Here is a 12,947-nt window from a genome sequence, read left to right as displayed (position 1 = left end):
CCATCCCCATCCCTCAGCAACCTCTAATCTACTTTGACTCTTTAGATTTCCCTGTTCTGGACAATTTCTTTTTTAAATTTTCCTTTAGGTGAAAAGTTACAGGTTAATTTCTCATTCAAAAATTTATACACACATTGTTTTGTGACATTGGTTGCAATCCCTACAATGTTACAGCATGCTCCCTCTTTCCACCCTGGGTTCCCTGTGTCCATCCGTCCAGTCCTGTCCCTTTCTGCCTTCTTGTCCTGCTTTTGGGCAGCAGCTCCCCATTTGGTCTCATATATCTGATTGAACTCATGTGTGTTATTTCGCATTTTACAGGCCTGTCTAAATGTTTTCAGTTCTGGGTTAGCAGAGCACTCGGCGGCGGGGGGGGGGGGGGGGGGGGGGCATAGTTTTGGGGGCTCCTCCAGTCTCTGTCAGGCCAATACTGGTCTTTTTACATGAATTTGAATTCTGTTCTATATTTTTCTCCTGCTCTGTCTGGGACTCTGTTGTGATTCCTGTCAGGGCGATCATTGGTGGTAGCTGGGGCACGATCTAGTTCTTCTGGGTCTCTGGCTGGTGCAGTCTCTGGTTCATGTGGTCCTTTAGTCACTTTGGGCTAGATTTTCCTTGAGTCTTTGGTTTTCTTCATTCTCCTTTGCTCCAGATGAGATGGGACCAACAGATCTTAGATGGTCGCTCACAAGCTTTAAGACCCCAGATGCTACTCACCCAAGCAGGATGTAGAACATTTTCTTTATGAACTATGTTATGCCAATTGACCTAGATGCCCCCCGAGACTATGGTCCCCAGGTCCCAACCCCAGCTATTTGGTCCCTCAAAGTATTTGGATGTGTCTAGGAAACTTCTATGCTTTTGTCCAGTTGTGCTGACTTCCCCTATATTGTGGACTGTCCTTTCCTTCACTGAAGTTAATACTTGTCTATTATCTAGTTAGTGATTTCCAATTCCTCTCCCTACCCACCCTCATAACCATCAAAGAATGCATTTTTTTTTTATGTGTAAACCCTGTCTAAGTTCTTATAATAGTGGTCCCATGCAATAGTTGTCCTTTTGTGACTGACTCATTTCACTTAGCATAATGCCCTCCAGATTCAGCCATGTTGTGAGATGTTTCATGGATTCATCATTATTCTTTATTGTTGCATAGTATTCCATTGTGTGTATGTACCATAATTTATTTATCCATTCACCTGTTGATAGGCACTTAGGTTGTTTCCATCTTTTTGCTATTGTGAATAGTGCTGCAATGAACACAGTTATGCATACATTGGACACTTCATATGAATGGAACCACATAACATCATCTTTCGTGAATGGCTTCTTTCACTAAGCATAATGGTTTTAAGGTTCATCCATATTGTAGCAAATATTAGTACTTCATTCTTTGGTATGGCCAAATAATATTTCATTGCACCTTTATTGGGAATAAAGCATATCTGATATTCTCTCTATATCTTCTTCAGTCAATAAACTAAAAACCATAAGGATGAATACACATAGAAAATAAGGCAAAAGAGAAATCAGTTCAGTGCAATGCTACAAGAACTAGTTGAGACTTTTAGCTGGTTATAGTTTTAAAATTTGAGGTTTTAGATCACTTAAGGAAAAGATACCTCCAACGTGCTTACTCAGCACTGAAAATAACACGTCAGAATTACAGGGATGAGTGGTGCTGCTTTAGATGCAACACTAATGAGGTGATGTCAGGGTTTTATTAAACATAATAAATAAATGATTGATTCATGTCAGAATGCCAGAAACAAGGCTACTGAAACACTGTTACGGTATGAACAATAGCCTTAAAGGAATCACTCTACTTAGATCTTTCTCAATGATGGTGCAACTAATGGTTCTGAGACATCTTTTGATAACCACAAATGTAATTTCCTTTCCCTCTGCTTTTCTTTCTGTTAGGCTATACTACATCTTTTTCAAATTGTGTTCCACAGTTTTGCAGAAGTTTCTTGGTTGATCGCACGCACTATTTCAAATACAGCATCCACATGTTAATCTGTTTCACATATCAGCATTCCTCATAAGCTTACTTTTAATAAAAGGCTCCACTTCATTATTGTAAAACAAAAAGCTCTTTCTTATTAACTGGAAGCATTTTGCTTTCTCACATTTACTATTCTATAACATTATAGCTGATCAAACTTCACAAGAAAATTCAGAACTCTTCCTTCAGAGCTTAAGTCATTTTGATATTTTACCCTCCAGCCCAGCATTGTTATCCTACTTGTGCAAAAGTCATTTATTCGGCAACCTCATCTTTCTGGAGCAGAGAAGAAACAAGAAGTACAAGCAATAAAGCAACTGAAAAATCCAAATAGATTGTTCTAACCTATGAGCACCACATTTCTTTGGTCTTAACTAACATTGCTCTGACCCTAGAGGGGGGTCTTTAATAGAAAATAATCAGTCTGATAACTAAGAATTTCTCCCAGCCCTAAACCGTTGCTTTCCATGTGGGAACGGTGTTCCTGGGATAAAACAGTAATGTGTATAACACATTTCCAGATGGAAGTAGTTGAGAAGCAGGAGTACTTTCTCTGTCTTCTCCTCTGTCAGCAATGTATCAATGCTCCAGGAGATTCTGGGCCCCTGAATGACTGGGCAGAGCAATGGAATAGCATTCTCCTTACCCTAATTGTACTTTATAGTTATGGGAGTGAGAAATAAATATCTACTGTGGTAAGCCACTCACACTTTGAGATAAACCTATTATAGCAGCTAGCACTACCATAACCAATATAAGGGTTTTTTTTTTTTTTTTGGCATTTTTCCTTAATAATTACTTTTCTATCTTTAAAAGGGTATACTGTAGTCTTTGCAAGACTCTCTATTATCAGCTGGGCATGAAACAAGACATAATTTTTGCCCTGAAAGAGGTCATAGCTAGTGAGATGGAAGTACCATGATAAGGAACCTCAGGGTGCTATAAAATCGTTGAAGGCAGCCTCCTCATTCAATCTTGGGGCACAGAAAAACCTCTGAGATGGGCCAACCCTGGAAGGAAGAGCAGCCATTCCATCTCTTTAATTCTTTCTCCCTAGGCAGCCTCATATACCTTAGTGGCCCTACCCTGTGATACAGAACAGTTCTCTTTATCATATCAGAAATAATCTTCTTTGGAGAAATTTTGGACCTCCTTGTCAATCTATATTTAGTGTTCCTGTGCCCTATTCTTCATACAAACTCCCATTCTTCCTCTTGGTTGGGGATCTGGTGGACTAGTTCTCTGGGTGGTGTTGACAAAAATAACAGTTCCAAAGTTCACCCTCGCACTGATATTTTAAATTTGCCCTTTTTCAAGTTTCATGGAGAGGTAACACAAGGGGGGAATTTCAGACCCAGAGGCCGGTGGATGGGGGAGGCACCGTTGGTGTGGATGCCCCCCTTTGTTCTTTCAAGTTGTGTTTTAGGGAAACACGCATTCTGACTACTGCAAGGTCAACTTTTCTGAGTGGTTTGGTCGGTAGCTGGGGGGCGTGGATGGGCAGTACAGTCTGGACCCTAAAGGACAGTGTGAAAGGCTTCTTCTGCTGAGGGACTGTTGACACAGCCAAGAACACTAGATTCAAGGTCCATTTCTCTACAGACCATTTCCGGCAAGGTCTTGTCCTGTCAGTGCTACCTCTATAAATCGGGAGGAGTGTCAAGATAGTCAATAAGTGAGTAGTACGTGTATAACTTTTTATATATGATTGGCAGATTAAATCATTAATCTGTAGCTAATGATATAACATCTTGAAGATGAACTATCACATGAAAATTAAAAGATCAAGGGATCATTCTAGAACGTTTTAGTTTGGAAAAACTGAATTTATATGGAAAATAGAACTGACTAGAGCCTAGAGAATAATTATAACAATGAAAATAATTATGCACATGTATATGCAGAACGTCTATGGAGGGTCAGTGAAAAAATGGAAGACCCTCAACGAGATGATTGACCCAGTGGCTGCAACAATGGGCTCAAGCATAACAACAACTGTGAGGAAGATGCAGGACCGGGCAGCGTCTCATTCTGTTGCACACAGGGTCACTATGAATTGGAACCAACTTGATGGTATGTAACAACAACAACAAAGCCTTCTGCTAGGCATAAGGACTTAAAAAAAAAAAAATATATATATATATATATATATTCTCTGATCTCAGAGAATTAAGAATCTAAAGAAAAGACAAATCTACAACAATTTAATAATCGGTCTGATGAAGTGTATACATCCGTTGTTGAGAGGCAAGAGTGGCTCACGTATCAGCCAGGAAGGGTGATAATGGTTAGGAAAAATGTCCTAGAGAAGAAAATATGTATAGCAATCTTGAAGGAAAAATATAAGATTTTCTCAGGCAAGAAAGGGACAATGTCAACAAAATGGAAATTTAAAATGCTTCATAAACTGTGAACAGGTTGGTATAGCATAAGTGTGAGCATAAACTGAGGCTAGATCAGCAGACACCAGAATACAGCGGGACTTATAGTAAAGTGACTACACTTCCTAGTTTATGACTATGCCCTGGATTAACTGTTGTTGTTAGGTGCTGTCGAGTCGGTTCCACCTCATGGCGACCCTATGTACAACAGAACAAAATACTGCTCGGTCCTACGCCATCCTCATGATAATTGTTATGCTTGAGCCCATTGTTGCAGCCACTGTGTCAATCCCTCTTGTCAACGGTCTTCCTTTATTTCGCTGACCTTCTACTTTACCAAGCATGATGTCTTTCTCCAGGGACTGGTCCCTGCTGATAACATGTCCAAAGTATGTGAGCCAAGTCTCGTCATCCTCACTTCTAATGAGTGTTCTAGCTGTACTTCTTCCAAGACATATTTGTTTGTTCGTTGGCAGTCCATATTGTTCCCTAATACCACACCTCAAAGGTGTCAATTTTTCTTCTGTCTTCTTTATTCACTGCCCAGCTTTTGTATGCATATGAGGCAACTGAAAACATCATGGCTTAGGTCAGGCCCACCTTAGTCCTTAAGGTGGTATCTTTGCTTTCCAATACTTTGAAGAGGTCTTTGCAGCAGATCTGCCCAATGCAATACATCATTTTATTTGTTGGCTGCTGCTTCCATGGGTGTAGATTGTGGATCCAAGCAAAATGAAATCCTTGATAACGTCAATCTTTTTGTCATTTATAATGATGTTGCTTACTGACCCAGTTTTGGGGATTTTTGTTTTATGTTGAGGTATATTCCATACTGAAGGCTGTAGTCTTTGATCTTCGCCAGTAAGTGCTTCAAGCTCACTTCACTTTCAGCAAGCAAAGTTATGACATCGGTGTAATGCAGGTTTTAAATGAGCTGTCATTTAAACCTGATGTCTTGTTCTTCTTTATATAGTCCAGCTTTTTGGATTATTTGCTAAGCATACAAGATTGAATAAATATTGTGAAAGCATACAACCCTAACCCACACCTTTCCTGACTTTAAAACAGGCAGTATTCCCTTATTCTATTTAAATGGCTGCCTCCTGATCTACGTACAGGTTCCTCATGAGCACAAATAAGTATTCTGGAATTCCCAATCTTTGTGATGTTATCCATAATTTGTTATTTGTTATAATACATGAAGTCAAATGCCTTTGTGCAGTCAATGAAACACAGGTGAATACCTTTCTGCTATTCTCGGCTTCTAGCCAGGATCTATCCAATATCAGCAATGACATCCCTCATTCCATATCCTCTTCTGAGTTTGGCTTGAATTTTTGGCAGTTCCCTGCTGATACACTGCCACAGGTGCTTTTTAACTTTCACTGTGCTTTAAGTGAAAGTTTACAAATCAAGTCAGTCTCTCACACAAAAACTTACATACACCTTGCTACATAATCCCAATTTGATCTCCCCCTAATGAGACAGCCCGCCCTCTCGACCCACTCACTTTTCGTGTCCATTATGTCAGCTTCTAATTCCCTCTACCCTCTCATCTCCCAACCAGAAAGGAGATGCCAACGTAGTCTCAAGTGTCCACCTGATCCAAGAAGCTCACTCCTTGTCAGCATCCCTCTCCATCCCATTGTCCAGTCAAATTCCTGTCTGAAGAGTTGGCTTTGGGAATAGTTCCTGTCCTGGGCCAACAGAAGGTCTGGGGGGCCATGACCACTGAGGTCCTTCTAGTCTCAGTCAGACCATTTAGTCTGGTCTTTTTACGAAATTTGGGGTCTGCATCCCACTGCTTACCTGCTCTCTCAGGGGTTCTCTGTTGTGTTCCCAGTCAGGGCAGTCATCAGTTGTAGCTGGGCACCATCTAGATCTTCTGGTCACAGGCTGATGTAGTCTCTGGCTCATGTGGCCCTTTCTGTCTCTTGGGCTCGTAATTACCTTGTGTCCTTGGTACTCTTCATTCTCCTTTGGTCCAGGTGGGGTGAGACAAATTGATGCATCTCAGATGGTTGCTTGCTACCGTTTAAGACCCCAGACGCCACTCTTCAAAGTGGGATGCAGAATGTTTTCTTAATAGATTTTATTATGCCCATTGACTTAGATGTTCCCTGAAACCGGGGTCCCCAAACCCCTGCCCCTGCTATGCTGGCCTTCGAAGCATTCAGTTTATTCAGGAAACTGCTTTTGGTTTAATCCAGCTATGCTGACCTCGCCTGTATTGTGTGCTGCCTTTCCCATCACCTAAAGTAGTTCTTATTTACTATCTAATTAGTGAATAATGCCTCCCACCTTCCCTCCCTCCCCTTCTCCTAAACATCAAAGATTATTTTCTTCTCTGTTTAAACTATTTTTCGAGTTCTTATAATAGTGGTCTTATACAGTATTTGTCCTTTTGCAACTAATTTCACTCAGCATAACGTCTTCCAGATTCCTCCATGTCATGAAATGTTTCACAGATTCATCACTGGTCTTTATCGATGCGCAGTATTCCATTGTGAATATACCATAATTTATTTATCCATTCATCTGTTGATGGGAACCTTGGTTGCTTACATCATTTTGCTATTACAAGGAGTGCTGCAATGAACATGGGTGTGCATATATCTGTTCCTATAAAGGCTCATATTTCTCTAGGATATATTCCAAGGAGTGGGATTGCTGGGTTGTATGGTACTTCTATTTCTAGCTTTTTAAGGAAGCGCCAAAACGATTTTCAAAGTGCTTGTACCATTTTACATTCCCACCAGCAGTGTATAATCTCTCCACTCTCTCTTCCAATCTCTCTACAACCTCTCCAACATTTATTATTTTGTGTTTTTTAGATTAATGCCAGCCTTGTTGGAGTGAGATGGAATCTCATTGTAGTTTTGATTTGCATTTCTCTAATGGCTAATAATGGCTAATGATCATGAGCATTTCTTCATGTATCTGTTAGCTACCTGAATGCCTTCTTTAGTGAAATGCCTGTTCATATCCTTTGCCCATTTTTTAATTGGGTTATTTGTCTTTTTGTAGTTGAGTTTTTGCAGTATCATGTAGATTTTAGAGATCAGGCGCTGATCAGAAATGTCATAGCTAAAAACGTTTTCCCAGTCTGTAGGTAATCTTTTTACTCTTTTGGTGAAGTCTTTGGATGAGCATAGATGTTTGATTTTTAGGAGCTCCCAGTTATCTAGTTTTTCTTCTGCATTGTTAGTAATGTTTTGTATACTCTTTATGCCATGTACTTAGGCTCCTAATGTTGCCCCTAATTTTCCTTCTACGATCTCTATCGTTCTAGATTTTACATGTAGGTCTTTGATCCATTTTTTTTTTTTTTTAATAATTTTTACTTTGATCCATTTTGAGCTTGTTTTTCTACATGGAGTGAGGTATGGGTCTTGTTTCATTTTTTTGCAGATGGATATCCAGTTATGCCAGCACCATTTGTTAAAAGACTGCCTTTTCCCTATTTAACTGTTTTGGGGCCTTTGTCAAATATCAGCTGCTCACAGGTGGATGGATTTGTGTCTGGATCCAAATTCTGTTCCATTGGTCTATGTATCTGTTGTACTAGTACCAGGCTGTTTTGACTACTGAGGTGGTGTAATAGGTTCTAAAATCAGGTAGAATAAGGCCTCCCACTTTGTTCTTCTCTTTCAGTAATGCTTTACTTATCCAGGGCCTCTTTCCCTTCCATATGAAGTTGGTGATTTGTTTCTCCATCTCATTAAAAAATGTTGTTGGAATTTGGATCGGAATTGCATTGTATCTATAAATCGCTTTTGGTAGAAAAGACATTTTTATAATGTTAAGTCTTCCTATCCATGAGCAAGGTGTGCTTTTCCACTTATGTATGTCTCTTTTGGTTGCTTGCAAAAGTGTTTTGGAGTTTTCTTTGTATAAGTCTTTTACATCTCTGGTAAGATTTATTCCTAAATATTTTATGTTCTGGGGGGCTACTGTAAATGGCATTGATTTGGTGATTTCCTCTTTGATGTTCCTTTTGTTGGTGTAGAGGAATCCAACTGATTTTTGAATGTTTATCTTGCATCCTAATACTCTGCTGAACTCTTCTGTTAGTTTCAGTAGTTTTCTTGAGGATTCTTTAGGGTTTTCTGTGTATAACATCATGTTATCTGCAAATAGAGATACTTTTGTTTCTTCCTTGCCAATCTGGATGTCCTTTATTTCTTTATCTAGCCTAATTTCTCTGGCTAGGACCTCCAGCACAATGTCGAATAAGAATGATGATAAAGGGCATCCTTGTCTGGTTCCCAGTCTCAAGAGGAATGCTTTCAGGCTCTCTCCATTTAGGATGATGTTGGCTGTTGGCTTTGTATAAATGCCCTTTTTTATGTGGAGGAATTTTCCTTCTATTCTTATTTTGTTAAGAATTTTTATCTTGAATCGGTGTTGAACTTTGTCAAATGCCTTTTCTGCACCAATAGATAAAATCATGTGATTCTTGTCTTTTGTTTTATTTATATGATGGATTACATTAATTGTTTTCCTAATGTTGAACCATCCCTGCATACCTGGTATGAATCCCACTTGGTCATGGTGAATTATTTTTTTGATATGTTGTTGAATTCTATTGGCTAGAATTTTGTCGAGGATTTCTGCATCTAAGTTCATGAGGGTTATAGGTCTGTAATTTCCTTTTTTTTGTGGTGTCTTTACCCGGTTTTGGTATCAGGGATATACTGGCTTCATAGAATGAGTTTGGGAGTATTCCATCCTTTTCTATGTTCTGAAATTCCTTTAGCAGTAGTGGTGTTAACTCTCCCCTGAAAGTTTGGTAGAACTCTGCAGTGAAGCTGTCCAGGCCAGGGCTTTTTTTGGGGGGAAGTTTTTTGATTACCTTTTCAATCTCTTCTTTTGTTATGGATCTATTTAGGTGTTCTATCTCTGTGTTAGCTTAGGTAGGTAGTGTGTTTCTAGAAAATCATCCATTTCTTCTAGGTTTTCAAATTTGTTAGAGTATAATTTTTCATAGTAATATGATATGATTCTTTTAATTTCAGTTAGGTCTATTGTAATATCACCCATCTCATTTCTTATTTGGGTTATTTCCTTCCTGTCCTGTTTTTCTTTTGCCAGTTTGGCCAATGTTTTATCAATTTTGTTGATTTTTTTCAAAGAACCAACTTTTAGTCTTGTTAATTCTTTCAATTATTTTTCTGTTTCATTTAGTTCAGCTCTAATGTTTATTCTTTGTTTTCTTCTGGTGCCTGAGGGTTCCTTTTGTTGCTCTCTTTCTATTTGTTGAAGTTGTAGGGATAATTCTCTGCTTTTGGCCCTTTCGGCTTTTTGGGTGTGTACATTTATTGATATAAACTGACCTCTGAGCACTGCTTTTGCTGTGTCCCAAAGGTTCTGATAGGAAGTGTTTTCATTCTCATTGGAATCTATGAATTTCTTTATTCCATCCTTAATGTCTTGTATAATCCAGTCTTTTTTGAGCAGGGTATTGTTCAGTTTCCAAGTGTCTGATTTCTTTTCTCTGCTTTTTATGTTATTGAGTTCCCTCTTCTGGCCTTATTGTCAGAGAAGATGCTTTGTAATATTTCAAATTTTTGGACTGTGCTAAAGCTTGCTTTATGACCTAATATTTTGTCTATCCTAGAGAATGTTCCATGTGCACCAGAAAGTATACTTGGCTGCTGTTGGGTGGAATGTTCTGTATATGTCTATGCGGTCAAGTTGTTTTATTGTGGCATTTAGATCTTTGGTGTCTTTATTGAGCTCCTTTTCTGCATGTCCTGTCCTTAACCAAAAATGGTGTATTGATGTCTCCTGCTATACTTGTGGAGCTATCTCACAATTCAATGCTTCAAATATATGTGCCAGGTGCCTTATCTTCAAGTTCAGAAATTCTGCCTTCCACTTGCTCAATTCTGCTCCTCTGACCTTCTATTGAGTTGTCTACTTCTGTAATTTTATTGGTAATCTTCTGAATTTCTGATTGTTGTACGTCTATGGATTTTTCCAGCTTATTTTTCATTATGTTCCTCAATAATCTTTTTAATTTCTTCAATTGGTTTATCTGTGTATTACTTGGCTTGTTCTGCGTATTGCCTCATTTCCTTCCTGATGTCTTGAAGGGTTCTGTACATCAATCTTTTGTATTCTGCCTCTGGTAATTCCCAGAAGGCACTCAGATCTATAACATCCCTTGATTCTTTGTTTTGAGAGCTTTTTGAGGTGATCATGGTCTGCTTCTTTATGTGACTTGATATTGACTGTCTCCGAGCAATCTATAAGTTATTGTATTAGTTTATGTTTGCTTACTGTGTCCTAACTTCTTGTTTTGTTTTGATATGCCCAGATGGGTTGCTTGAGTGAGCTAGCTTGATTATTTTTGCCTTTGGGGCTCTGACATCTTGTCCCCAGATGGCTAGAGCTGTTATCAGATGTATTAGTGTAGAAGTTCATTCACTTTTCTTGTATGAATTCAGGTCAGGTGTCCAGGTAGCTGATCATCAAGTGTGTGGTACAGGCTCTGTACTACAGTCTTAGTGGAGCAGAGGTGATTGTTTTAAGTACCAGTATCTGGTTGCAGCAGGGGGTCACACTCTGAACAAGACAGGGTGCTGAGAATGATTCCCCACGTGTCTCTGAGGAAAGCGTGTCCATGTTCCCTAGAGCGTACAGATGGGTGGGTTCTACAGATGGACCATGGGCACCCAATGTTTTCGGTTGTAAGGACTGGGAGGTACCAGTTATCCTTGGACCCCTGTCACGGGTTGCTGGATGAGCTGAGTGGAACCACCACTCCTTAGGCCCTTGATGCGGGTAGGTGAGAACCCTGTTTAACAGGCAAAGCAATATGAAACATCAAACACCCACCTCTCTGCTGCACAACTGAAATGGTTGGAGTCTGCCAACAAAGGCTTATTCTCCTGAAACAGGGCCACACAGGTCCATGCAGAGGGGAATGGTACTTAAAGTCCACGGACCGTTTATGTCTGGACAGAGGCCGCTGCTGTCCCGGGCTCCCCAATTGCAAATTTATTCCTTCTCCAAGGCCAGGAGGATGACTCTAGGCACTCAACAGGGCCTCAGGCCCAGGGAAATCAGCCACTGAAGCCTGCTCGGGAGTGGGGGGCGAAGGGGTGAGATAAATATACGCAAGTACTTAGCTTTTGCCGACAGGGCCATTCTTCTCTGGTTCCGGAGGTGTGAGTAGGCTGTGTGGCTGGCTGCTTCTCTCTGAGGAAACTGCGGCCGAATGCTAGTACCAGCCCGCTGCCGCCACTCCCTGGAATGGTGCCTGAGGGCTCCCTGCGATTTAGGTCCAGTAACTCTTCTCCGCTACTGAACCGTCTCTTCCTCCTCCTGCCCCTCTGTTTGTTTTCTAAGCTTGCGTGTGATGTTCAGAGCTCCTAGCCTGTCATAAATATACTCGTTTCACTTGTTTTTTGGGGCCTTTGTTGTAAGGTCACCAGAAGCATCTGTCTAGTCCACCATCTTGGCTCTGCCTCTCTGCAGATGCTTTTGAATGATCTTCAGGAAAATTTCACTTGCGTGTGATATTAATGATATTGTTCTCTAATTTCCACATTTGTTTGGACCACCTTTCTTTAGAATAGGCATAAATATGGATCTCTTCCAATTGGTTGGCCAGAGAGCAGTCTTCCATATTTCTTGGGATAGACAAGTTCAAGTGACGCATGAGTGTTGGAGTAATTATATTAATAGCACTCATTTTCACTCTCATAAGAGTGCTTACAAGGACAATAATATGATTTTACTTACAGGCTATAATGAAGAAAACCTGAATGTTGTCCTAAAATTACTACAGAAAAATATTTGAGCAGAAAACTGACACTATCAGATATTCAAAAATATCATACTTCAATATTTCACCAAACAGGGTATACAAATGGCAGACAAGCACATGAAAAGATGCTTGACATTGTTAGTCATTAAACTAAAAACCAAACCCACTGCCGTCGAGTCGGTACCAACTCATAGCGACCTTTTAGGACACAGTCGAACTGCCTCATAAAGTTTCCAAGGAGTGCCTGGTAAATTCAAACTGCTGACCTTTGGGTTAGCAGCTGTAGTACTTAACCACTACACCACTGGGGTTTCCATCATTAGTCATTAAAAAAAAAAACAACAATGATACCACTTCACCCCTACTAGAATGGCTACAATATTTAAAGGAAAACAGCAGGTGTTGGCACGGATGTGGAGAAATTGGAATCTTCATCCATTACTGCTGGCAGTGCAAAGCGGTACAGCCTCTGCAGAAAAGTTTGGTGGTTCCTCAAAAGCATAGAACTACCATATGGCCCATTATTCCCAAAACTAGGTATATACCTGAACAAACTGAAAGCAGGAATGCAAAGAGAGACGTGCACACCAATATTCACCATGGCACTGTTTGCAATCTGAATGTCCATCAACAGAAGAATGGATAAACAAAATGTAGTACATACATACAATGGAATATTACTCAGCCATAAAGAGAAATGAAGTCCTGATACATGTTACCACATGTTTGAACCTTGAAAATATCATGCTGAATGAAATAAGTCAGTCACAAAAGATCACTT

The 12,947-nt window shown here is 39.9% G+C and overlaps 1 protein-coding gene across 5 annotated transcripts in view; it reads right to left on the bottom strand.

The window, feature by feature from the left end:
• Nucleotides 1-12,947, bottom strand: part of STAG1 (stromal antigen 1) — a 520,715-nt gene that overhangs the window by 57,682 nt on the left and 450,086 nt on the right. The gene's annotated exons all lie outside the window — the stretch shown is intronic.

Source organism: Elephas maximus, chromosome 26 (genome assembly GCF_024166365.1).
Source record: "Elephas maximus indicus isolate mEleMax1 chromosome 26, mEleMax1 primary haplotype, whole genome shotgun sequence".
Classification (NCBI taxonomy): Eukaryota; Metazoa; Chordata; class Mammalia; order Proboscidea; family Elephantidae; genus Elephas; species Elephas maximus.
This window is presented reverse-complemented; position numbering and strand designations above follow the sequence as displayed.